At 33.4% G+C, this 24477-nt stretch overlaps 1 protein-coding gene across 1 annotated transcript in view; it reads right to left on the reverse strand.

The window, feature by feature from the left end:
• LOC122539025 overlaps positions 1–23844 on the reverse strand; it is a 49306-nt gene extending 25462 nt beyond the window's left edge. The window contains exon 1 of the mRNA XM_043673600.1: positions 23198–23844. The gene's annotated coding sequence lies outside the window, so the exon portion shown is untranslated. The remainder of the gene's footprint in view (positions 1–23197) is intronic.
• Positions 23845–24477: the final 633 nt, after the last annotated feature.

Genomic DNA, 24477 nt, shown 5'->3' on the forward strand with positions numbered 1-24477 from the left:
TAATTAGGCGTGCATCGTGTAAATGCACAGTTTTGTAGAAAATTTATTTTACACATTTCTTCGATCCCTCGAAGTGAATTTCCGCGAGGTGAAAAAAGTTATTTCCTTGCATAAATTCATTCACGCTCTACATTCGCGCGAAACCGCGCGAAAATCAGAATTTTTTAAGTTGAACGGCTTCCCCTGTAAGTCAGCCGCGATAACAGAATCGATTTTGCGATCGTGTGAATTTTTAGTTCGCTAGTAAAGCTACTGACCCAGTTCCCTCGAGAGATTGTTAACAATTAATCTGTGCAAACACGGTTGGTATTTGAGTCGTATAAATCCCGGGGGTCTTTGATACTCAACAACGTGAGAAAATTATTATCACTCGGCTATCGCGTGAATTTGAACCAGCTTAGGGTAATCCAGAATCACAGACGCATGATTCACGGTAATATCGCAATTACAATTTATTTGTAACGTTCGAGTTAACGAACCTAATATAAAAAAAATATAAAAGTCTAATGTAAACCTAGCGTAAAATATGTTGGATGACCAACCTGGACAATATTGAATCTATGCAAATACTGACAATGAGCTAGCAACATATAGTCCATATAAAAGTGGACTGTGAATAGTTAGTCGTATGGACAAGATCCAATAGTTGGTCATCTATGCTCTTTCCCCTTCCACTTGACGATGATAACCAAATACATATAAGGACATGCTCTAGAGACATTCGATAGCATAAAACATTCTAAATCATTATAGAGACATTCTATATCATTAAAAGCATCAAACATTCTAAATCATTCTACATCATATTCAAAAGCATTAAACATTGTAAATCATTCTATATCATTCTATTTCATACACAACCACAACTGTAAGGGAATACAATACTCTTCTCTTGGGTTTATATGGTCGACTTGCAATTCACGGTTTGTGCTGGATATTCTTCAAACCAGGAGTTCGACGAGGTTTGGATTGATGAACGTAAGACCAATCCCACTCCTTTTTTTTTTTTTTTATTTGTTCCGTGTGTATGAGTCTAATTGTTCAGTTACAATTATTTTCATTTTTTATATTATTATTGTTTGAGATTGTGTGGATTTCGATACAGTTATCGGCAATCGCTAGATTTTTTTTATGGGATTAGTTTTATACATGTTTGGCTGTATTCTATTTGTTAGTTAGTAAGGTCTAGCGGGTGTTTCCTTCTCAGTCTTCTGGATAGTAACAGTCTTTTTGTAATTTTTGATTTCGTGTTAATGTGTCCTTGCGCGCTTTAGTATTTCATCTTTGATGGTTGGTATTCCTATAGTTTTTCTTATGCCATCGTTTCTGACATACCATTGAGCGTCTAGTATTGTACATAGGATGATGGATTGTAGGTTTTCTATCTTTCGATTTGGCTGCCATGCCCCAGATTTGTACGTCCAAATAGGTTTAATTATAATTTTGTAGATCAGTAGCTTATTTTTTATGCTTGGCTTAGAGTTTCTTGATGTTAGCCAGTACATGGATTTTCTAATTGTTTTTATCTGTTTGATCTTTTCTTGGATGTGCTTTTTCCAGTTCAGTTTGTTGTCTAGATGTAATCCGAGATATTTGACGGAAAGTGCTTGAGGTAGTTCTTGGTTGTTGAATTTGAATTTTTGGAATTGGTCCTTTGTTGAGTGTGAATGTGATATGTACACATTTGATTGTGTTAATTTCGATTTTGTTGTTCTTTGTCCACTTTTCTATTTTCGTTTAAGTGATTTTGTAAGGTTTTGGTTGCTTTTCTTATGCTTTTGATTCCGTGTAATGGAGTTATTCAGCTTATAATTTAGAAGAGTTTATTCCCTTACAGTCGTGGTCGTATGTGAAATAGAATAATATAGAATGATTTACAATGTTTAATGCTTTTGAATATGTAGAATGATTTAGAATGTTTGATGCTTTTAATGATATAGAATGTCTCTATAATGATTTAGAATGTTTTATGCTATCGAATGTCTCTAAAGCATGTCCTTATGTATATTTGGTTATCATCGTCAAGTGGAAGCGGAAGGAGCATAGATGACCAACTATTGGATCTTGTCCGTACGACTAACTATTCACAGTCCACTTTTATGTGAACTGTTGCTAGCTCATTGTCAGTATTTGCATAGATTCAATATTGTCTAGGCTGGTCATCCAACAAATATATAAAAATCCAACGTGGAAAATTTGGAGAAATTTGAAAGCTGCAACCGATCTGTTCGAGACGCATGTCGTCCTTTAAGACGAAAAATCATACCACGTGAATTTTGATTTTACTTAATCGAAGCGTGTAAACTCGGTAATCGGGGATATTCAATTTGCGTAAACCGGAATTCCTGTTTATCTGCATGAATTGCTTCGTACTCGTCAACATTAGATCTCGCATCTTTGACTGCGGCAATAACAATCCGCAATTTCCTACAATTAGGGATTACCGGCGATGAGATTAGCGTCAGTAATTACGATTCTCGGCGATTCTGACAACGCTTTGGCAGATTTGCGCTCTTCGACAAAGATTTTACTGCGTTTTATTAAAACCACGCTCTATTTTCTATCGTGTATAAATTTAATCGCGGTATATCATCCAACAAAAAGTAAATAAACTAATTTGTCATCGGAAAATTTAGATTTAGATCCGCATTGTCAAATTGTTTGTTATATTGACGACATTTGGACGTAAAAGATTTTGATTTTTTTCGAGCAAATAGTTACAAAATACGATAAGAAAAATTGTATTTTGCAATACAAAATAATATTTTGCAAAAAATTCGTGATCCATTGATGATAATGTGTAATAAAAGTACGCAAAAATATCGATCGAATGCGTAATAAAAATACGTATACCCAACGCAATGAAAAATCGATCTTTCGAACATACGTATGTGCGTGAACATATTATGAGTCTAAGATACGAGAGAGACGTTTGGCCTGAAAAGAAAATGGGAATATCGAAATACTTGAAACTAAACGAGATATAATTCATACGCGAATGTATATAAATTCTTATTGCTAGTGATATTTCTGAATATTATAAGGCACTTTCGTGCTTTTTATTTCTAAATGTACTTTCGGTGTCATTTCAATCGATTTCAATAGTCCTATAAACGTCTAAAAGCATTATCGTTTGATTAACTCCTCGCGAAGGAAGCTTCAATAACTTTTACATAAAGATCCCGAACGAATAAATTGAATAAACATGACCACTCATCGTTCGGAAGTTATTACTGGCACTTTAATTCGTGCGTCTTATTGAAAAAAAAAAAAAAAAAAATGAGAAGCATTGGCAAGAAATACGAAAAAATTTCAAAATCTTGATTTGCATTTTTAAAGAAAAATGTATACATATCTTAATGAAAACCTCTGGCTAATTTTGATTTATTTAGCGTGTGTGTGTCACATTCTAAGACACTAATGAAATAAATCTGCAATGATATAAAATTTATAAAACGAAACAAAATACAATCTGTGGCCAAATAAATAAAAAAGATGAAAACAGCGAGGGGTATTTAATTTATACTAAATATCAGCAGATACGTATTAAAAATACACGACAGTCACGTTAGAAAGAAGTAACCAAAAGAAGTTAAAAAAAAAAATTTTTTTAAATAATCTTCAGATAAAAGGTGAAGAAAGCGAAACATTTTTTTTCCCCTCTACAGAGAAGAGGAAATACTGAAAACATTTTCAATCGTATGCCAGATAATTAAATTGAAATAACGAAATAAACGAGTAGAAAAACGCGAAAGAATTGGAAAGGATGGAAATTGTGGGACGTCAGTGTTATCGCAGCATTATTAAACGCTTATCGTTATCTCAGGAAATTGCTTGTGAAAAAAAAAGAGCTGAGCGACAGCCTCGTGTGGATTTCCACATGCGCAGCACAATATCGAGCAGCGAATGACGAACTTTATTCAGCTGGAAAATTCAGATATAAACCGACAAAGCCAGGCAAATCGACACGACGAATCGATTCGTCCCTATTTACCGCTCTCCATTTGAGCGCCGATTCGCGCCGCACCAATAACTGAACGATTCGTTTCGGGTTTATAAATAATACTCAAACAATTATATTTTACATATTTTACGAATAGTTATCGCATCCTTGCGGAGAAAAAAATATGTCAGAAAATATATATGTATTATATAAAATAATATTTATATATTTGTAGAAATCCCGACTCGAGATCCCAATTTGTAGAAATTTGGATAAAAGATGGTTATTTGCTTAAAGTTGAAAAATAAGAAATCTTGTTTAATGGTGATTTAAAATGATTTTACACTGTTTTCTTAATTGCTAAACTCGCCAGACTCGCAACTCTCAACTCACTGTCTTCGAGTTTAGCAATTAAGAAAATAGCGTAAAACGTCACTTTATAATCATCATTAAACAAATTTTCTTTTATTTAACGTCAAATAAACAACTATCTTTTATCAAAATTCCTACAAATTGGGGTCTCAAGCCGGGATTCCTACAATATATATAAAATAAAATTAATAATTATAATATGTATATAATTATATAAAATATAAATCCGAATTAAATATTATTTTTTTAATTAAAGAAACAGTGCGATTGAAAGTAAAATACTTCTCTTTTTGCATTGCGCATTTGTTCACGACGATAATCAAAAGAAAATCCATAATAAATTTATAAAATATAGCACAGTGTCACATTCTTTCTATCAGTCAAATTATAGTCGAGATCAACGAAGAAAATCTTCACGATTGACGAAGGGCTGTCTTTTTTTTTTTTATAGTGATCGCTCGAAACTTGCGTTTTGATTTGCGTCACTTTCTTAGCAAAGGTGCGATATATTGTGCTTTGAAATTTTATTAACGCTGCAATAACGCTTCAAACTCGTTTCAAACTTTCATCAATGTAATAATGACAATTGGGTCTCGCTGCACTGCTAATGAAATTTCAGAATGTTAAATTACACGTTCTATGAAAAAACGTCGGAGGAAAATGTGGGAATTTCTAAATGAAGAATTTTTTAATAACGAAGGAATTTCTGGAAGATCTCATCTTCAAATCATCATCAATTCATCTTTAAATTCTGAGAAATTTAAATTTGAAGGTACTAGAGAGACTCTAGAGAAGAAGAGCGATGTTTTCTTTTTTTTTCTTTTAGATCAAGTTTACTCCAGCTTGCCTCGCCAAACTTTGACTTTTTGTGCACGGTAAGCAACACGCTTGTAAAAAAGAGAGGCAACAGGGCTGAGAAACCGCTAAAACCCGAGATCCGCTGAAACCAGTGGTTCGATAAATCCATTATGCAGATGTGCCAAGAACGCAGTTGTTTTATGCAAAGATATAACACACGAGGTAAATATCAACCTTAAAGAAAAAAACCTATTGAAAAAGAAATCTTTTATATCTTTTAACATAATCTTAATACTCTGATGAAAAGTGTTTTTAAACGAATATATTGAAAGAATTACGAATTAACTGTAGATGTAAAAAGAAAAGTTAAAATTATATTATAAAGATTTTAAAGGATTTATCAATTTTAACTTCCCCTTTTGTTCGATCGAAATGATGAATTTCACTCAATGATGCTTCTGCTTGCAGAGAATTTCCAAATAAAATCAGACCATAAGAAACATCGCGCGCCAGCTAATGAGAAATAATTAATGTGAATAAATGTGGCGATCATTATCGATCGTAGATAACCATTGGATTCGAAACATTGTGGAATTCCACGCATGAATTAATCAGAGATGTCGATGATTAAAAGGTGTCAATACAAACGTAAGAATGATTCATGGGTTCTAAGAAAGTGTTCGAGTTAATTGAAACGTGATACTTCAGTAATTAAATTAATTATGATTTCGCAGCTATAAATATTCGCTCATGCATGAAATGAATTCATTCACTTCAAGCTATTATAGCTATATTAAATGAAGATAGAATAATAAATTTAATCAAGTCGTCCATTAATAAAAAAAAAAAAAAAACTATCTATAATCATGAAATTACAATTTTAAACAGATCGATTTTAATTTTTCCAGATAAAAATGAAAATGAAAAATGTAAGCAAAGAGATTACTAATTTCACGACCAATTATTTAGATTGGGTTAAATTGCGTTGCTTCATTATCTATGCTGCAGAATCATATACGATTTTTCTTCATTTTTTATCCAAGAACTTTTGATAATAATTTTACTTTTTGTGTTTATTAGTTTTAATAAAATAATTTTAATGAAATATTTTATATAAGGAAGACGTACGTGGTTGAAGTTAGTAGTAAGTGGAAAATAAAACATCGGTCCAAGGAGAAATAAAAGGTGCGTGCATGAAAGGGAGCTGGTTGCTTCATTCAAACAGGGAACCTAATTTTTTGAGGTCGAGAATCACTCGAGAGGGCTGAATTAACTAGGATTTTACGTCTCTCAAAAGCAGACATACCGACGTTAGTTTTAACCATCCGATCTCTCGACCTAGTGATCTCTCTCTCTCTCTCTCTCTTTTTTAATTCATTAAGCTCGAATACTTGTTCATCAAATGTTGGACGCGACCGGAAACATCACAGATAGCTTTACAAAGGAATGTACAGTTCAGAAATTTTAAATATCCAGAGTTTCTGTGACGTGTGCAAAATAGAACAAAGAATAAATCGAGAAGAGGGATGGCACGTTTCAGTCTGATCCGACGAAACTCAGAAACTCAATGAAGCTTAAAAAAGAAAAAAAAAGAAAAAACTCAACGTTCTAACCATAGGAAATCAAAATTTTTTGATAAGGGACATGAAGATTAAAATATCTGTTCCATTCGTATTTTTCCATTCGGTATTCGGTATTTTTATAAAAATTCTGTTAAAGAATTCTTTTACTACTTTTACTCACAAAATAATTGTAGCATTCGTTAAATAAATTAAATTTTTATATCTTTATAAAATATAATTTTATATATTTTTATAAATATATTATAAAATATATTTTTATATTTAACGAATGCTAAATATAAATGCTTATTATATATATATTGTAGCATTTGTTAAATATAAAAATATATTTTATATATTTTATAATTTTATAATATATATAATATATATTATAATATATATTTATTACCATAGTTATAATTTGAAACTGACATTTATATAATTTCCCAAGTCTCCGACATCATAAATATTTACTCGCCGTTATATAGTTATAAAGTCGTCGATATTAAACTAAAAATCAGATTTATAAATTTAGAAATTAATATTCGCACGAAACCGCGAAGAGATCGTGTAAAAGAAAAAGTGAGCGACAAGAGAGTTTTCGTTCGCGGATAATTAGTCGACAGTTGAACAGATCCTTTCGCCGTGAATACGTTTATAGAAATATACGTGGCAAACGTTATCTTTTTGTCTGTACTCGCCGCGCAACAAGCTTTACGGTCGCGCCTCGATAATGTAATTAAAGATTAAACCAAACTTACAGAATGGAGATTACCGACATCGCGCCACCGTGAAATCGGCTTTATGACCAGAAAGTGAACCTATTCAGCGCGAGGCACGCACGGAAATGAGCAGAGATCGCATAGCGTCGGGCGATTCAACGCGAGAGCTTTTGTTACGTTGAACTCACAGTCGAAGACAAGAGCTAATTCTGAGGCTAGCGTTCACATTTTTTTTTTTTTTTTTACATTTGGCCATTCGAGAAGCAAGTATATTTTTTTAGAAAAATTACAGCTCATCATATCAGAATTGTAATAAGAATCTTTATTTTTTAGTATGGTGCAAATTTTAAATTCACATTATCTTTGACATCGAGTCTCGATGGTCTTTTACACTTTACATTTTAATTGGATCTTAATGACCGGATCAAGACCAATTTTTGTGTAATATTTTCCCGAAGAAAGTCGGAAGCTGGAGTTCTTATCGCGAAAGTTTTCAGAGTTTCAAGAAATGATTAAAGTCGAAGAAATGTGATTAAAGAAGTTATAACAACTATGCCGTTGGAACAACTTCCGATGTTTTCTTTTTTTTTTTTCTAACTGCGTCAGTTAAGGTAGTCGATCAGGAATTTTATATAAACTGAAAGCTTCTTGACTGAGAAGAACGTTATATTTTAATGAAAGTTTCTAAATGTCGACTTGTCAGCGACAAATGTAATCAAATCACTTTTGATCGAAACAATGAAGTTCAAAGACGAGAATAAAAATCGAAATATTGCTACGAGCGAGAACTTCGTTCAAATTTATCTGCCAAGCAATCTCGTTCAGTAACTAAAAATAAAACTAACGAGTCCAGAGAATTCGAGTGAAAGTCCAATTCCAAGTTTCTTATCAACAGGTACAAATTTCTTCTCAAAGGAAAAAAAAGAAGAAAAAAGGGAGAGCCACGCGTTATCGGTCGAATTTTCGGTGTCGTTGGCTAATTCAGTTAACCGTCAAACCGGAACCAGCAAGGCTTGTGGATTACGGATATCGTTAGTCTGCAAAGCTTCGCGAATGGGAAAGGAAGCCATCCAAAGGAAGCGAGACGACACGTTCGGGGATAAGCAGCGTGTACTTGCAAAGGATTCCGAAATCTTCCACGCACGAAAATCTCAGAGCAATTTCACGTTTCTTCCGTCGCTTCTTGACAAGCCACCATGTTGTAACATGCTTTGTTTAAACGCGACAGAATCGGTGGAAGGTGAAATCTCGAGCAATTTCCTGCGTCGCACTTTGAAACTTCGTAAACCACCGAGCCCGCAATATGTCTCAACTTCGGATTACGAGCTAGCGATCTGTTATGCAGGACGGTAAGCCATTTATTTCCACCGATGAGACGCGTGATTCACAGTCGGACCGACGACAATGAAACTCTCTCTCTCTCTCTCTCTCTCTCTCTCTTTTTCTCTCTCTGTGTATTAGTTTTTGTAATACGTTCCATTACGCGCGGTGTCCCGGGGAAAGCAAAGGGATTAATTAAAACGAGAAACGTTAAGATAAATTAAAATACATATGATGGAGAAACAATATTTGTAGAAATCGTGAGCCCTCTGTGCTTTTCTACCTATTTCTTCCACGTTTTTAATTTTCGAAACTTGGCTTTCAATTTGGGTAGATTTCAAAGCGAAAGTATGTTTTAAAACGAAAGGAATTACGGATCGTTTGATCAACCCTTTTATGGTTTAAAATTTTGATTAAACATTGTAATTTGATTAAACATTGTAATTTGCTACAAAAATTAATAGAAAACTATTCGTTAATGTGTAAATAATTTGTAGTATTAAGCCTGTCACGTGTGTCTTCAATTTATCCATACGATAATGTAACAAAGAAATTCCCAAGGAACATGAGTTCATCAATATCGTAAGATCTGCTCTAGTTTCAATTTTAAATTACATCTATTATGCACCAAAGATCTCTAGCTGATATTATTCTGTGTCTGTTGAAATAATTATAAACTCTGATAAATAAAGAGGGACTAAAAAAATTTACAAAAGTTCTACCTCATGAATAATGTATACAGTCTGGAAATAATTTATTGGTAAACTTCGAGTGCTTTTTAAATTATAATTCCGTTTTTTAATTATCTAACTGTCTGATTTTCCTCTTCCCTGGCTGAAGCAATTAATATTCTATTAATATTCTTGCACCAATTGAAAAATCCGACAATAAACGAATTCGATGACAAAATCTTTTACACGATAAAGTTCTTTCAATAAGTCGAAAAAATAGGGACATTATAAATATTACATTATAAAAAAAGATATTATTATAAAATAGGGATTAATTGAAAAATTAAAATATAAATAAATTTAAATAATAAAATTTAATAATATAATATAATATAATATATTATAAAATAGGGATTATATTATTATTATATAATATAATATTATACTATATAATAATAATTATTATATTATTATTATATTATATTATAAAAATAGGGATATTCTCGACATTATTATATTATAAAAACATAAACTTACTTCAATTTAAACTCAACTCAGATACTTTTCATTTCAAGCTGATCGTAAAAAAAAAATATTCGTATTTCCATTACTCGTGAAATTAATAATTAAGACTTCTCCCTAAGCACGTTCGAGTTAAGAATTTCAGTTTAAAATATTAACAAACGAAATTGATGCACGTACGAAAATCTTCAGGCGCGAGAGCTTTGCAAAAATCATTTCCACGAAGCGGTGTGGAGTTAGCAAGCTGAGCGCGTACCGAATGCAATTACTAATTAGTGTAATTCTCTGGTTGTACTACTGAAACTAGCAACGCGCTGTGGCGAACGACTGTACCGCTGCATTTATTGGAATTAATGTTCATCAGGCACTGTTGCTAAATGCATACGATCGATCGTAACAACTCGAAACGTGAGTTAGAAACGTGAAAAACAAAATGTATTTTTAATCTCACTGAAATCCAACTGTTTCTAATAATTGAACAATGGCAGTTGTTCTTTTTGGCGATAAATTTTTTCAATTATGCAGTTCAAACTATAGAGTATGGTACCATGACAAAGAATTGAAACTTCATTGTTTCAATTAAAATTAAATAATTTGTTGTTTCGCTTAGAATTAAATCAGACTAAATTCAATAGTATGATCTTTGTTGCAAGGAACAAATATATTTCACTGTATCAACATTCTTTCTTGTTTTTAACGTGACCATAGACACGAGGGAAAATAATTATATCCATTTTCCAAAAGTAGAATATGAAATGTAAAATAAAATATAACTCGTAGAAAAACAAACACACAAAGAAATATACGTAAAGTTATATAAAATAACAGCTTTCGGAATTTTCAGAAAAATTCTCACCCAATACAAATGCTGTCTTGTTACTACCATGTTGTATTTACATTGCAGTTTTTAGCCTATTAAACAAACCAAAGGTGAGTAAAATCAAACAAACCTAAGGCTGATTTGTGTCCGATAGAACAAGGAACGTGAGAACAATAATTTATCCCCACGTATTGACGCCGAAGGAATAGTTTACACGGGATCCGGCAGGCTAGAGCAATTTTATTTTCGCTTCGGGGCTGTTTCTCGGTAGGCGGATTGCCAAATCGTTCGTTTGCCTCTGAACAAACAAATAATAAAGTCGGAGACCGGCGAAGAACGTGAAAATACATCGGTCGTGAGGTTACGCGCGAAGATCGCGAAATTTCAACCGATCGGAACAGTTTTTTCTCGTTGTTTTACGATGAATTACACTCGCGAGGACGTGAATGTAGTTAAAACTCGAAAGGAACGTCCGTCCAAGAACCGCGGGCGAAAACACGATGCCGCGAGACCCGGTTAGAAAAAGTTCTCTCGCTCGACGTGTCTATTAAACTTTTATTAAGCTTGACGCGCAACAAACGACTGCACGAGCGCATTCTCGAATCTTTTTTCCTCCCCCTTTTTTTTTTTCTTTCCCACCAGTGGAAACGAGGCACGCTGCCAAATTCTCATCTTTCGCGAACGACTAAACGAAAATTAATTATCTCTTGGCAGGGTAGGTGCGTTCGCGAGACACGTTTTTTTTTTTTTTTTACTTTGTTGTGAGATATTTATTGAAATAAAAAGTAGGAAAAGAAAAGGTGAAAACAGGGAAATATATGGTATATTCTATTTTCTAGAAATTTCTCAACACGATTATATCGTTTATGCATATGTTTTCAAAAGTCAAATTTGGTAGGATTGATCGGATCGATTGCGAGAAAATTCTAAGGTTCTAATATTTATTAAGCAGCTCTCTCGATTAGAAACCTGGACTTTAATTCAAGAGCTGCTATAAAAGAAAATGTCGTTAACAAGAGGAGCAAGTAGAACGTGTACCATAAATACCACATAAGTGTGCGCAATTCTTTACATATGAATAATACACCTGTAACACATTAATTATTGCAACATGTGAATATATATATACTACTATTAGAAAATTACAAAAATTGCTTTCTTTTCTTTCTTAATTTTATAAAACAACGTTCTTCTACGCCAGTCGAAGTTTCACAAAAACTAACACAGAGGTAAAAAATATTTTTAACAATAAAAATTTAACTGATATCACTCGGTAGTTATTAATTTCAAAATTGTTAACTTGATTTAATTAAATACTAATTGAAAACCAATACAGAAGTATAAAACATTCAACAGAAATTTTGCTGGTATCATTCAATAGCCACTAGTTCCAAAATTTTTAACTTGATTTAATTAAATACTAATACTTTAATTGAAAACTAATACAGAGCTATAAAATATTTTCGACATTTTTGAAAATTTGACTTTAAATTTTGAAACATTTAACTCGATTCGATCAAGTGCTAATTACTAAGAAATAATCTCTTAAATACTAATCTCTGTCAGAGAGAGTAACAAACACAAAGTATAATTAAATACCCAAAATTCCAGTAGTCCAACTTGTTGTTTGTCAGGAATATCTACAACCACACAATGATACGATTTAAGGGTTAAAGCACACACTAGAAAAGATACCTAAGCACCAAGTGTGAACAAAATCGCGAAGTGTTCTCGAGCGTTGGTCGTTGAGCAACCCTCGACCTCCCCCCAATCACGTTCCACCATCATCGCTTCGACGTGTAGCGAGAAAATTGGGTCTACAGGACGCAACAAGCGTCGCGCAAAGCCATCGATTCGACCAGTCTGCTGGCACGGTCGTGGCATATTCACACGGAGGCCTCTCGTAAAACGAGCGGAACGATCAACCATGATAGAAACAGAAGGGCGGACACACCGACAGAAGGAAGGAAGAAACTTTCCAAGCCATTGTCGTGTGCGTCCGAGAGGAACAGATAGGCCCTGAATACGAATACAAAGGCAGTTGAAAACTGTTGCTTCGAACTTGCGAGATCTTCCAAAAAAAAAAAAAAAAAAAAGATATGCTTCTTCGATCGTTATCATGTTGAATCATTCAGATCAATAATGTTAAAACAATACTCCTAGAAATTTGTACATACGAGATTTTTACTTTTTCTTTTTTTCCCCCCCATTTAATAATAAGTTGTAAGTTTGCTGGCAAAGTTCGGAAATTGTTGTAAAAGTTTGGGATACTCTTCGTTTTTTCGAACAGAAATTTTCCCCGAAGAGAAATATGAATATGTGATAATATGAATAAACGAGTAATATTTTGCATGAAATTTTTATCTGTAACACTTTCTAGCAGGGGATATGTAATCGTTTCGGCTCGTGTAAATGAAAGGCACAACACATGAAAAATCACTCTTAATTCATCACAGAGGAATTTATTTTAACCCCTTGCGCTCGGAACTGGTTCGCGGACCATAACGAGTGACCGAACCGTATGCAACGATTCGTCGCTTTCTTTTTCATTTGAATTCGTCTGTATGACATCACTGGATAGAAATTATTGAGAAGTACCAAACTTATCATTTATTTCGTCTGGGCTACATTTAAATATACTGAAAACTGAGAAAATGTTGCAATTTAGAACAAAAAATTCTCATTCGTCATTCTAGCGCAAGAGGTTAAAATCAAACTCAAAGTACATGTAAAAATACGTGTTTCGAGACATTTCAAACAGGACAACAATTGAATTTGAAGTTAAATCGAAGGAATAGTAACGAATCAGCGTGAAACAGCGATATCGGTCTGCGAAAGTGTATAATTTACTTGATAGTCGAAAGCTTGAAGCCTGACTGATCTAAAATCAGGGATCCGACCGTAGCAATTAATCTGTTAGTTAGACATTCGACCGCGGCGAGAATTTTTTTCGTCATTATTCTTGTCATCTAACCATGCATCAACCTCCGATCGACTATCATGATCGACCGTGTCGTTTCGCAGATACGGCGTAATAGGGATAATAAATAAATCCGCGCACGATGGAAATTCTGATTCATCCGATATTCGTCGCGATACGTGGCACTTTATCATGCGAAATGAAATTATACAATCCGATGGTATCTGTGTTTTTAAGTTCGGTAAATCGTACTGTACAAAATTATCCTTTCGAAAATTTACTGAGAATTCTCTGTGTTATGCATTGTATAAAATAATTTGCATTGCTGTCTTATCGGCTGAGTGAAATCAGTTTATATTCCATTTTCTCTATGGAAGTCCAACTGTTTTTTTCTTTCCTTCTTTTTTTTTTTTTTTAACCCTTATCAGTATAACTGACAGCTACTGTCTGTCAAACACACTAGCTAGAATTCTATTGCAATTGATGCGATTGGAGTGATAAGAATTATATATATATATATATTTTTTTTTTTTCGTAGAATTGTAGAATTTTTATTTATATTAATTGAGCTTCTTCGTAAATGCAAAAAACTCACTACTTTTATGTTTCATGATTTACATATTTATAGTGAAGTTCTGTTATTCTAACATGTCTTTTGTATCTTAACGAAACAACAACTTATTTTACTCATCTATAGACTACACACAATAATTTATTTTACTCTTTTATATAACAAAAATAATTAAGGAAAATCCTTCCACGGAAGAAAGCAACTAAAGAAAAATCCCCAAGAGGTTCATTTTAAAACAATGATCCCTCACTTATTTTCACTTTACAAAAGATGAAGACGAATCGGTTCCGGCGATCGAAGAACCATTGCTGCAACGAAGGGGAAGATCCAATTTAAAATCATGCTATCGATCACTTAATATTAATATAAACGATTTTTTTTTTTTTTTTTAACAATTTTTCAGTACGAAACCTTCGAGACCTCCTTCCTTTCTTTTTTCTCCAAGATTGATATAATAATAAGAATAATAAGTATAATAATATATTTACTATTACACAAAGTATAACAATAAGAATAAGATGTAATAAGTATAATGATATATTTCCTATTATATAAAGTATAATAATAAAAATAATAAGAACATAAGAGCTGTCTTGTAATCTTAAAATTCTAAGAATTTCTGGAAATTCTAAAAATCTTAAAATCCTTGACGAAGTTTCGCTTGACAAGACAGCGTTTCTAGCGAATCCCTGCCCTTATATATTCAGCCATAATCGACGAACGTTTGTGACGAGCAATCCGGCGATATTTCGCCCGATTTCGTTTTACGGTAACGTAAAAACGCGTCGGTTGTAAAACACGGACCGGTCGTAAAAACGAATTGAAGCAGAGTGACCTCGCACGCACGGCGAACCTGAGCGAGGTTCGTTTTTAGCGCGAGGATAACAAACGACCGAGTATCCGAACTTGTCTATTTTTCCAGCGAGCTGTTCCACGTGTTTCTCACGTCAAGATTGCGAGGGATCCGACTCGGTTTACTCGGCCCCTAAAATCGCAACGTCTCAGAGGTTCGTCGCACGAAACTTCCATTCTCGTTGACGACGTTCCCTCCGCTATTATGCAAATCACGATCGTCGCTTATTTTTCGTTATTTTCAGACTGGCGGCTCGCCAATTCTTCCTGCCTGCCATTGTGCCTCTTGAAAGACGGATGCACCTACGTCTCGATTTGCATTTAACCGTCCAGAGTAGACGGTGTTCTTGCTGTTGAGGAATGGAGATTCTTTCTTTTTTTTTTTTTTCTTTAGAATAGTTAAGATTTTCACGTGTAAAAATATGCACACCATACGCGAAGATACCTACAGAAAATATTCAAAGTGTGATATTTCGTATAATGTTCAAACAGGTAAAGTAGGTTCCTTTTTTTTTGATTATTTTCGTATTTGAATTATTGCATGAACACTACGAAGATTCTTTTTTTTTTCTTTTTTGTTCGAAACAAAACTCCTGAGGATCGTAGGGAAAATTGTGATGAACAATATGAGGATTTATGGGAGATTCGAGAGTGAAAAAAATGCAGAAAATTCGCATAATATGGATATATAAATGTATTGAACATACAGAAAGTAAAGCACTTAGTTGCGGAAATAAACTCCAGTTCTTTAATTCCGCTTTTAGGAAATTGGATGAAGATCCGCACTTTGATAACTGTAATTTTATTCTGATTAGAAGGGAATGTTATAAACGTACAATGTAAAGAATCTAGAAGAGAGATGTAATTAAGGAAATTCTGCAACAATAAGGCTACAGTTACTAATGCAAGATATATTTTAATATTACGACAATTTTCTTTAAATTGTGAGAAATATGAAAAAATAGATTTCTATCCTCAAAGTCACTAATAATTTGATCGAATGTTGAAACTGTTCCGGTGTTAGAAAATGGATTATGTCGTGTTCCTTTTTCTGTAGCCTTCAAGCGTTCAAACATAAAATATAATCGATATAAAAGTTTCGATAAAAGTGAAACGAGTTGGATCAATTTAATAATAAAAATTACAAGTGTTGTGTACAACTATTACATGAATACAACTGATTGCGAATAAAAATCAATTACGAACAATCAGCACGTTCTATCGCCACAATATGCAGTCTTTTCATTTCAAACAGTTGAACTACGAGCTAGAAGATTAATACAGACGAAAAACGAACAATAATGATATACTTGTTCAAACGACAGGAGAGAAACAGAACATGTTGAAAAGATCATTCATAATTTCGATTAAAATAGGCTCGAGAAGTGGCTGTCTTATGAGAACAGAAATAGACTCTTTCGAAGATCAAAGCAGTGTTAAGAGACCAGACTGTATTATAACGAACGAACAACGAATTTATCACAGTTTCTAAGATCAGCGTTATTAGAATGATTTACTTCGCGGCAAACAGGCAAAGGGATTATTTCACATCTTTATATGTTAGAACGTCGTTAGAAAATGAGAAATTCCTCTCTCGTGGCTCTGGTGCCGTTCGTTTTTCGACCTACATCCGATTTAATTGGCTTTACTCCATACTACGAGGCTCTCGAACTCCTTTTTTTTTCCTGCATAATTTAACCCATAACTAAAGGAACAAAAGAGTGCAGTTCAATTTGTGGATGAGAGATTGAAAATTTCAAGAAACCAAGACCACTCGAAGGTGATCGCTGTATCAACTGTCATCTAGTTATTCACCAGTTCGTTGATTTCTAATTCTCGGTAAATTATGTAAGTCACTCCGTTTAATTTTCAATTTTAATGGTTCAGCGTCGTGTAAACATGAGATAGAAAAATTTTACGACGAACACGAGTGAATTCGAACAATCTGCAGTGTTTGTTTTGGAAAACTACGTACATACGTTTGCTGGCTCGCAGCAAATGATTCACCGATCAAACTGTTCACGAAGAATTCTATCTGAATAAAAACAGAAATTCGAAACTTTCGTTTAGAGAGAAAATTCCGCTTTTTCCTCTCTGTTTCACTTCGTGAATAATAAATCGGAATTATCTCCAATTTCTTCACTCGTGCATTTTGTTATACAACTGCTTTAAAGATAAATAGAAGTTATACAAACATTTCTGTAAATTATGTACCAAGATCGCACCGACAAAAGAAACATTAATCTAACATATTTCAAACATTCCTCACGATTTATATATCCGACCAGAACATGAAACATTTCTTGAACACGCACTAACATCAGATGTATGTATATTATAATTTCTTTTTTCTTTTTTCTTCAAAAAATTTAGAGGCAAAAATTCGTAGAAGTCCAACGTTCTTGGTAAATCTTTTGTACTGTCAGAACTCGAAACATTAATTTAATTATGTCAGTCGTAAGATACATTTCCGTGCTTCATATTTTTAATTAATTCAACAGACGTAACTTTCAATTTTAATAAGTTGAGTGTCGTGTAAATATGAAACAGAGAAAGAAGAATTCTTGAATTCTACGAGGAAGAGAAGTCAATTTGAACAGTCTACAATGTTTCCTCGCGTCTTCTTCTTCTTTGCATCTTCTTCGTAATTCTAAAAATACCGCCACGATATTAAAATATCATTCTCCGTTCCAACGGTTATATTTTCTTTAATTACATCTTTGGACCTACTTTCGGTGTATTATCAAAAAGTTCAATGATCGAATGTTAGGTGTTTAATATGCCGAGGCTCGGCTGCGATCACGCCGTGTTTGCACCGCTCGCATTATTCCATCCGTATGAAAATTCGTTTCGTGTAGGAAAGCTGAATGTGGGTCATGCGAATAACCTTTTGGATTGGCAGCAGTCGTCGCGGTCCTTCAAAATCGATTGCACTTCCATTAACGACAGATGAGCGTGAGTTTGAAACCGAACATCTTGAAATCCCGCGCAATACACGCCGAAATTCGTGGATTAATAGGTAACTGGCTTTCATTTCCACGAATTTCCGAGCTTGTCGACATTTCGATGTCTTGCCGCGAAAGGCAGAGAGTTTCTAAAAATAGTTGACTGAAGCTCTACTTTAAGTACAAAGGATCAGCATTCAAATAATAATTACGTTATTAATTAATTACGAAAGAACAGCAAGTTGCGTTAAGTTTCTCTCGCGGTTTCGCTTCGTTTTGTGCCCGTTTTAATTGAACATTAAATTGAGAAATATAACGGAAATCATCTTCCAAATAATATCATTATTAAAATATCATTATTGAGAAACGAATGACATCCACTTGATTTATGATTATTTAATAACTATTTCATGTATACAAACGTTAATCTTAATAAGTTAGTTGATATTTTTTTAAAAAAAACTTTAGTGCTAGATCGAAGTAGAGCAGGAAAGGAAAAAATTCTCTAAAAAATAAATTACTGAAATCCCTAACTGAACAGAATACGTGCTTAAACGCAATTTTAAATTTAAATTTATCTAAAATCGCGCGTACTCTAATGTTAAAATTTTTATACATTTTTTTCTCAATGCACGATTATAACTATTTATTTATCGGCAAAATATTTATTTCCACTTGAATTTCAACACCATAGAAAAATGAAATTTTTTTTTTTCATTGAAAAAAGAACTATTTAAAATAGTCGACAGAATCAACTCTATTTTTTTTCTGAGTTTTATTTTGGCCAACAACAACAGTTTTTATTTTTATTTACCAACGTACGCTTCTATCCCAGTGTTAAAACACGATTTCTCTATATTTTTACTTTGAAAATATTTACTCTAAACTCAGAGGGAAGTGAAACTTTTTACATTCGACGAGCATTTTCGTGAAAAAATATGCAAGTCGGTCAACAGGATTATTATTTGATATCATTTTGAAAGTTTTCACGAATCCATTTTACGTCTGTCATACGAAACCTTTTGAAATTTCATTAGCACTATGACGAGACATAATCGTGACTATATTATCGTGATTGTATTAGTAATCTTGCAAAACCTACGAAACATTTATTACGAGCATATACTTAACAAAAAATTTAATTGACGAATATTAATCTTCAACGTAGAGTTAGTGTTAAAAATAGTCAATTAATAATTAACTGAAATACTCTGATGATTATTACTATTTGTATATTTGTAATTTCTGTAGACATTTTCAAATTTTATCAATACGCAACGATGAGCAAGACTAAACACACAAATTTTAACGCGGATAATATTTTATCGAATATTTAAAAAAAAAAAATGTAATAGTTTGCAGAATATTTTGATTTTCTAAAAAAATTTTGCGATCTTGTTACCATTTTAACATATAAATTGTTTTCGTGGAATCAATGTTGCACTACAATTAATTTAAATGAACAATTATCAATAATTTAAACTGTTACAACTTCGTTAAAAAAAATCATAACAATCTACTTCGTCTCGTTCGTTATATTTTAAAATGTAAAGCATCCATTTTTTTTTTCAAGAGATTTTTAACATCATTTAGCAAAAAAAAAAAAATTGTAAAATTTCATACGTACGTAGAAACACTGAAAATATTTTTTTATAATTAAATCCATCGTGATCTTGAGGATTGAAGTTTCCCTTTACAATAATCTTTTAAAATTAGCTGTACGATTCTTTTTTTCATCGTTTTGTTGAACTTTAAACATTGGAGTCAAGAAATCCCATTTCGTCGCCTAACTCTAATGTTCAAAGTACGATTAAATGGCCAAAAAAAAAATTGTGAAGCAAGGTTAAAGAGAAAATTTCAATTTTCAAAACCGTGGTAGTTCAGGTCACAAAAAAAAAGTTTTTTTAATGTTTTCAAAGATGCTCGAGTTTTTACAATTTTCGAGAATAAAAATACCCTTATTTTCCCACCCGCTGCGTGATGTAAAAGCATCTTTGGAAGAAACGAACTTGGAACAGTCAAAGCGTAAGAGTTTTACGTTTTAAAGTAAAGCCAAATAGATTTCTGCATAATTTTCTTTTACGAAACCATAACAGTTCAAGGTATGCATAATTTTGTAACATTATGCGTTCAATTATCACCGTAATTATGATAATCACATTTTATTATAGCGTTAATGAAATTTCGTGTGACATACACACAGCATATCTATTAAAAAAAACAAATTTCTAATAAGTACTCAAATAAACCACCATATCACCTCTAACAATAAATTAAAATGAAACTTAGACAGAGGCTTGCTTTATCTATTAAATATCATAAACGAAATATTACGTTTTCAATATTTTACACATCTTTGCATTATCAAATGCGTGCACTTTGAACGAATCCGCAGTCTAATTATCTCCCGTTTCCCTTCGAGGGAAATATTTATTCTGAAACCGGCGTGGAAGCTCTGAAGCTCTTTACATTCGTCGCGATGCATTCTAGGGGAAAAAGGATTAAAGCAGTCGATAGAGCCGGCTATACCCGAGATATTCTTTTGATTGCCGGATTCATCGTGTTTCATCGCGTCGGCGCGATGCATCTGATAGAAGCAGCACGCGTACCACCAGGATCCACAGCTAACAAAGAGCGCACCATCAAATCAAACGGGACCAAAAAGCAGGTCATGCACCGCGGCTAAAAGCACCGGAGGATACAGCGGGGGAGGAAGGCTCGATCGCAACCGAGAATAATGTGTGCCGAACACTCGACTTTCGACACCACGGACCTCCTCGTTTTAGTTCAGTAAGTGCTTCATTTACCCGTCCGAATCCCAATTACTCCGGATACTGCACGCTGATTTTATTAAGCTTCCCTTAAGTGGGCTATCGATTTTTTTATGCAACATCTTTATAAATATATGTATGCAAAAAAGAAAAAAAAATAAGAGAAAACAGACGATGAATATAATTATCCTGATGGTGAGAAACCGCAGAAACAAGAAATTGTGAGTATGCTTTATAAGGTTTAGTTACCACTCGGGGACGTTACTAATTGGTAACTAACTGAAAAATATTGTTCATAGTTATAGCTATGACATGAAATTGAAGCTTCCTAAATATAAAAGTTATTCTAGTGTCTCTTGAAATCTTTGCATTATAAAATACTAATGGGAACAGGAAAAAAAAAACTGGATGAAATAAATTTGTATAATTTTGATTCTGAAGCTAGCTTTGAAGCGTTAACTTCGTAATTAAAAATTCTTATTTTCAGCGGAGAAAGGAAAAGCATCAGGTTTTCCATTGCGTAAGTAATCAAGAGGGAGAAGAGAGAACAACCATATATTACAGTCGTCTTTAGAAAAAAATTCATTCTTTGTATTCTTAATTCTCATTTGAATTTATTTTATCTTCCTAACAGAAGTGAACGCACGAAACAATGAAAACTGATAAAAGATAATTTCTAAACTTGATGAAAGCTACTTAAATAAAAGCTATTATACCTATATGTACTCTGTACCCACAATTAGAATATTTTTAATTTTATATCATACTACATCGAATAAAACACTTTTTCATTTGTTTTTCAAAGAAGTTACCAATCGTTTAACAGAAAAAGTGAAGGAAGGTGGATACAAAGGATGGATATCTGTTATTTTTTTGGCGCCCAGGTCAATTATCGACCAAAGTTGTATTTAGCTATTCAGAGATCTTTAACCTGCTCTTTATTTTTATGTTAAAAAAAGGGATAAAAAAGAGAGTGTGTGATGCTTAAGAAATATCAATTTCATCTATTCATCGCATTGGAAACTTGATTTTCTCAATACCTTCACTCATTAAGAATTATTTACTAACACATATGTGGCGTGGCGATATGTTGAATAATAAATAATTCCTCCAGGCGAAATAAGTATCAAATTATTTGTCAATTCTGTTTCGATAGATCACAATTCACAATTAATAAACTAGTTATCTTAATTATATTTAATATCGTTATTTATATTATATTTGACGAATTTTTTCAAGAATCATCGAAGTTTGCTTCGTAAAGTACGTAGAACTACACTAACACAAAAAATGTAATTCAAAATAATCTTTAAATATTTCTACATACCTCTGTGATTTTTAAATTTTGAAAATTACATCAATGTTAAATGTTAAATTACATTTTAAGAAATAAAACGACATCTTCTGAACTTTCAATCTCTATAAAACTTGATATTTTCAAAGTGACGAGGTCGCGCATGAACCTGAAATGTTTTGAGTGATTCAATTCAAAAGTGAAGCGTACTGACGAATATTGTCTGTCTATGGTCTGTATACTGTTTTTGCTTACTATTTCTGACTCTATAAACATAACCTGTTGCGAAAATCCAAGATACAACGTACTAGTGCCTCTATACACAAACGTATACTCGGAAACGAAGTCCTACAAACGATTAATAATAAATCAAATTCTAATATAAGGAAGACTTCCGTAACGCTAGTCTCGTATCGTTTTACTTTAAATAAATGTACATTCTATTTAGTAATATTAACTACTATTAATATATATGCAAAGAATTCGAAATAAATTTCTTACAAACATTAATGCGAAATTTCAAAGTATAACTATGTTGTACAACAACAATACAACTCCTAGATCACTAAAACTAAGAAATATCCAAATACAAATGAGCCGAAAATTATTAAAAATCGGTCGAAATAATTAAGCTTGTGTTTCTGGTGTGCAACGAAAGGTGAAAGGGGAGGCCAACAACGTACTGCGTCGTACATAGTAGTCGACCACGCAGTCGGGTCGAGTTTTGCGCAAAACGTCAACTACGACCACCACGGTTATTTTACTTTAACTTTATCGTCCATCAATGATGAACTTGATGTTTTTATTCATAGTCTTCACCAGACACGAAAAGCCGGTATGAAATTGCATCAACCCCTTTGAGAATGCAACCCCTTCATCCGATTGCAACGATCTTTCGTTCGCGTACATTTCGATTTAGTGGACAATTTCGAACATCCACTCGTCTACGTAAACAAGCGTAAAAAAAAAAAAATAAAAAAAAAAGAAAGGTGGAAGAAGCCGGTAGCGAGGTAATAAAGCGAAGCTTCACGTACTAGATCGTAAATTCCTCGAGCGATTTATCACTCGAGGAACAAATGAAAGCAGGGAAAGAAATATGCGCGTGTCCACGTACCTGATTTATCTCGAGCTTCAGACTTTCGTGCAGAAATAATTGAATGAACCAACTGATGCCTCACGCCATGGATCCCCTTCTCTTCAAGATGCTTCACTCGCGAGCAGCGACACGGGGGAAAGGAATATCACCTCTTTCTCCCCTTTTGTCTAAACCAATTTTCCAGACAACCGGCCCCACTACTGAGATCGTTACATTTTCGCGTGCGGGACGACTCTGTGTCTAGTCTTTCTGGATGTAGCGTCTCTGCTACTTGTGGGATTGATACGTGGTGACCCGGCCGAACGCGAACGAGACCACCGCTCTCTCCTTCCTTCTTCTCTCCTTGTCCCGCTACAACGAGAGAGACGCGCACGCTCCAGCACGAGAGCTCGTCGACGAGTAAAAGCTCGACCGTAGTCAGACGACCGAGCCAGGACGCGCCTTTCGAAAGCACCGCGCAAGCTCAGATTATTCGTACGGAATCCAGTTCCCATGGTCGTGTTACGGGTCGTCTTTCCTCGGTTACGTTCGGCCGCCAATGGTGAACCGGACTTGCCGAGCGTTCCGCATGAGTGGGGCTGACTCGTGCTTATGTTGTATACACATCAGAATGTGATGTAGACTAATCTCCAGTTGTTTTCTTCACAGTCATTCTTGCACTTGGCCTGTAAATAAAATTTACAATTACAAATAAATGTTGCTGTTACAACACATGAATATCGAAATCCCTTTGATGTATATAAACAAAATAAAGTTTACAATTATACATAAATGTCATTGTTATAACATGTGACTATCGAAATCCCTTTGATGTATAATTTAATTGACACTGTACTACACTAATATACTAGTATAGCTTAATAATTGGACTGCGGAGCTTTATGCAAATTCATACTTTTGTGGAAATAATTTAAAGAGTAAAGTTTAGGTAGAGGTTTGTTTCGCATACTAAATGTTATAACATTATAATTTTGATATGCTTCATGTACTACGTGCATTGTATGCATTTTTATATCTTTGAATTTTCTATAAATGCATAAAAATTCTCAGTTTATTAACAATAATTTGATATACACAATAGAATCAGAAAAGTATTGATTTTTATTGATTAACATAAACAATATGGACTGAAATAAAGACATTACTGCTAGAGGCATTAGCTATTTGATAAAATGAAATTCCAATCTATGAATTCTTGAAAAGTGCACTAACAATGAAATACTGAATGTGTAGGAACTAAAAAAGTTGGAATATAACTGTTAATTGCAATTAATTCAATAATAAATAAATAGTGTGAA

The sequence above is a fragment of the Frieseomelitta varia genome, unplaced genomic scaffold (genome assembly GCF_011392965.1).
Source record: "Frieseomelitta varia isolate USP_RPSP 00005682 unplaced genomic scaffold, Fvar_1.2 scaffold_1021, whole genome shotgun sequence".
In the NCBI taxonomy this organism is placed as follows: domain Eukaryota; kingdom Metazoa; phylum Arthropoda; class Insecta; order Hymenoptera; family Apidae; genus Frieseomelitta; species Frieseomelitta varia.